Source organism: Triticum dicoccoides, chromosome 5B (assembly GCF_002162155.2).
Source record: "Triticum dicoccoides isolate Atlit2015 ecotype Zavitan chromosome 5B, WEW_v2.0, whole genome shotgun sequence".
Taxonomy (NCBI): domain Eukaryota; kingdom Viridiplantae; phylum Streptophyta; class Magnoliopsida; order Poales; family Poaceae; genus Triticum; species Triticum dicoccoides.
The window spans coordinates 269,181,760-269,186,616 of NC_041389.1; positions in this window are offsets into that span (position 1 = coordinate 269,181,760).

Below are 4,857 nucleotides of genomic sequence, written 5' to 3' on the forward strand. Positions count from 1 at the left end.
CGGCCCCGGCTGGCCGCGCCCGGGTCCGGCGCCCGGCGTCTGCCCCGGCGCCCATGCCCGCACCCGTTAGCCCGTTAGGCCCTCGGCCTATGGCAGATGGGGCCCACGCCCCAGTAGTTAAAAAAGGAGAAAACGAAATAAAAATTAGTTAAAATAATTAAATATTAATTAACTAATTAATTAATTAACGAGTTGGTTAACTTAATTAATCCTGAGAATTAGCTTGCTAATTACCTTTTAATTAAACTATGACAATGACAACGGGACCCACGTGTAAGTTTGACCCAGTCAACAGCCTTTTTGACTACTGACATCATGTCGATGTCATGATGATGTCATAACCCTGTTTCCCATTTATTTAAATCTGTTATTCCAAAATGATTTTAAAAACTTCAGAAAATCATAGGAAATAATCCGTAACTCGGATGAAAAAGTTTTCTACATGAAAGTTGCTCAGAACGATGAGACGTATCCGAATACGTGGTCCGTTCATCTGTCACATGCCCCTAGCATAGCGAATATGCCAAACTTCGGGAAAACATTCTCGGATGTTATCCCCCTTCGCTGGTATCATGTAGCCCTGCGTTAGAACATCCCTAGCGCTTCTTGTTACCTCGTCATGCTTAGTATTGCACTTGCTTGCTCTGTATTTATTGTTTATTTCCCCTCTTCTTCTCCGGTAGACCCTGAGACAGGTGTTGATGCCGCTATGATTGACTACATCGACGACGACCCTTCTTCCCTTTCAGCGGACTTTCCAGGCAAGCCCTCCCTTTGATCATCCCGATATCGCCCATTCCATTCTCTCATGCTTGCATTAGATTTTGCTACTATAATTGATTGCTCCTATTCTGATTCATAGCCTGCTTTTGTAACTGCTGTTGTACCTTACCTGCTCATCCTAAACTGCTTAGTATAGGTTGGATAGTGATCCATCAGTGACCCCACCTTGTCCTTGTTGCCCCTGCTTCATCATCGATGACTCGATCAACGTGATCGACAACCAGAGCCCGACACATCACATCACATCACACCCCTTTTTGTTGCTCGACTCTGCAGAGTTACCATCGAGTGCCGAGGGTGGAACCTCATACATCACTCCAGATGAGATCTCTGTAGTGTAGCTATTCGGTCGTGGTCAACGAGGGTGGTTCCTCCTTCACCATTTCCGGTACGGCTCTGTTGTGCAACACCTCAAGTGTGTACCTGGAGGGTGGTTCCTCTTATGTTCACCTTGATGATTACATCAAGTGGAATCCTCCGAGGGTGATTCCTTGGGTTTCCCCCTTGATGTTTGAACACACGGTTACCTTGACTTTACTTTGGACCTTTGGCAAAGTCGGGCGGGCCCGGAGAGCACCCGCAAGATGGTTACGAGGCATGGCCGGGCAGGCGGGCCGCCCCCGAGTGGGCTGGGCTAGCCCTTGCCGTATTTCCTCAAGACGGGGCGACGGGGTCTGCTATGTCTTGAGCTTGCGTTGGTTTTCCTTGAAGAGGAAAGGGTGATGCAGCAATAGTAGCGTAAGTATTTCCCTCAGTTTTTGAGAACCAAGGTATCAATCCAGTAGGAGGATCCTCAAAAGTCCCACGCACCTACACAAACAAACAAAGAACTCGCAACCAACGCAATAAAGGGGTTGTCAATCCCTTCACGGCCGCTTGCGAAAGTGAGATCTAATAGAGATAGTATGATAAGATAAATATATTTTTGGTATTTTATAATATAGATGCAAAAAGTAAAGATGCAAATAAAAGTAGATTGGAAGCAAATATGATAAGAGATAGACCCGGGGGCCATGGTTTCACTAGAGGCTTCTCTCAAGATAGCATAAGTATTACGGTGTGTGAACAAATTACTGTCGAGCAATTGATAGAAAAGCGAATAATTATGAGATTATCTAGGCATGATCATGTATATAGGCATCACGTCCGCAATAAGTAGACTGACTCCTGCCTACATCTACTACTATTACTCCACACATCGACCGACTCCTGCCTGCATCTAGAGTATTAAGTTCATAAGAACAGAGTAACGCCTTAAGCAAGATGACATGATGTAGAGGGATAAACTCATGCAATGTGATATAAACCCCATCTTTTTATCCTCGATGGCAACAATACAATACGTGCCTTGCAACCCCTGCTGTCACTGGGTAAGGACACCGCAAGATTGAACCCAAAGCTAAGCACTTCTCCCATGGCAAGAAAGATCAATCTAGTAGGCCAAACCAAACTGATAATTCGAAGAGACTTGCAGAGATAACTCAATCATACATAAAAGAATTCAGAGAAGATTCAAATAGTATTCATAGATAAACTTGATAATAAACCCACAATTCATCGGATCTCGACAAACACACTGCAAAAAGAGTTTACATCGAATAGATCTCCACAGGAGAGGGGGAGAACATTGTATTGAGATCCAAAAAGAGAGAAGAAGCCATCTAGCTAATAACTATGGACCCGTAGGTCTGTGGTAAACTACTCACAACTCATCGGAAGGGCTATGGTGTTGATGTAAAAGCCCTTCATGGTCGATTCCCCCTCCGGTATAGCACCGGTGAAGGCTTCAAGATGGGATCTCGCGGATACAGAAGGTTACGGTGGTGGAAATCGTGTTTCGTTGGCTCCCTGGATGTTTTCGGGGTGCGTAGGCTTATATAGGAGGAAGAAGTACGTCGGTGGCCGCTCGAGGGGCCCACGAGATAGGGGGCGCGCCCTATAGGGGGGCGCCCTACCCTCTCGTGGCCATCTAGGCTGCTTCTGGACTTGCACTCCAAGTCCTCTGGATCACGTTCGTTCCAAAAATCATGCTCCCGAAGGTTTCATTCCGTTTGGACTCCGTCTGATATTCCTTTTCTTCGAAATACTGAAATAGGCAAAAAAAACAACAATACGGGCTGGGCCTCCGGTTAGTAGGTTAGTCCCAAAAATGATATAAATGTGTAAAATAAAGCCCATAAACATCCAAAAGGGGTAATATAATAGCATGGAACAATCAAAAATTATAGATACATTGGAGATGTATCAAGCATCCCCATGCTTAATTCCTGCTCGTCCTCGAGTAGGTAAATGATAAAAACGAAATTTTTGATGTGGAATGCTACCTAGCGTAATTTCAATGTAATTTTCTTTATTGTGGCATGAATGTTCAGATCCAAATGATACAAAATAAAAGTTCATATTAACATGAAAATGGTGATACTTCAAGCATACTAATCAAAGTAATCATGTCTTCTCAAAATAACATGGCCAAAGAAAGTTATCCCTACAAAATCATATAGTCTGGCTGTTGCTCTATCTTCATCACACAAAGTATTTAATCATGCACAACCCCGATGACAAGTCAAGAAATTGTTTCATACTTTAGTAATCTCAAACCTTTTCAACTTTCACGCAATACATGAGCGTGAGCCATGGACATAACACTATATGTGGGATAGATGGTGGTTGTGGAGAAGACAAAAAGGAGAAGATAGTATCACATCAACTAGGCGTATCAATGGGCTATGGAGATGCCCATTAATAGATATCAATATGAGTGAGTAGGGATTGCCATGCAACGGATGCACTAGAGCTATAAATATATGAAAGCTCAACAAAAGAAACTAAGTGGGTGTGCATCCAACTCGCTTGCTCACGAAGACCTAGGGCAATTTGAGGAAGCCCATCATTGGAATATACAAGCCAAGTTCTATAATAAAAAATTCCCACTAGTATATGAAAGTGACAGCATATGAGACTCTCTATCATGAAGCTCGTGGTGCTACTTTGAAGAACAAGTGTGGAAAAAGAGATAGTAGCATTGTCCCTTCTCTCTTTCCTCTCATTTTGTTTTTCCTTTTTCTTTTTCTTTCGCCTTTCTCTTTTTTTGGTCTTTCTCTTTTTTCTTTCTTTTTGGCCTTTCTCTTTTTTTTTCTTTTTTTTCTTTTTGTAAAGTTCGAAGTCTCATCCCGACTTGTGGGAGAATCATAGTCTTCATCATCCTTTCCTCACTAGGACAATGCTCTAATAATGAAGATCATCACACTTTTATGGATTTACAACTCAAGAATTACAACTCAAAGCTAGAACAAGATATGACTCTATATGAATGCCTCTGGCGGTGTACCGGGATATGCAATGAATCAAGAGCGACATGTATGAAAATTATGAAAGTGGCCTTGCCACAAATACGATGTCAACTACATGATCATGCAAAGAGTAATATGACAAAAGTAATGCGTGTCATATGAACGGAATGGTGGAAAGTTGCATGGCAATATATCTCGGAATGGCTATGGAAATGCCATAATAGGTAGGTATGGTGGCTGTTTTGAGGAAGGTATATGGTGGGTGTATGGTACCGGTGAAAGTTGCGCGGCACAAGAGACGCTAGCAATGGTGGAAGGGTGAGGTGCGAACAATCCATGGACTCAACATTAGTCAAAAGAACTCATGTACTTGTTGCAAAAATCTAGAAGTCATCAAAAACCAAAGCACTACGCGCATGCTCCTAGGGGGATAGATTGGTAGGAAAAGACCATCGCTCGTCCCCGACCGCCACTCATAAGAAAGACAATCAATAAATAAAATTGTGCTCCAACTTCATCACAAAGCGGTTCACCATACGTGCATGCTACAGGAATCACAAACTTCAACACAAGCATTTTTCATAATCACCTCAACTAGCATGACTTTAATATCACTACCTTCATATCTCAAAACAATTATCAAGCATCAAATTGATCATAGCATCCAATTCTTTTCTATGATAGTTTTTATTATACCCAAATTGGATGCTCATCATTCTAGGACCAACTTTGTAACCATAGCAAATACCATGCTATTCTAAAAGACTCTCAAAAAGATATAAGT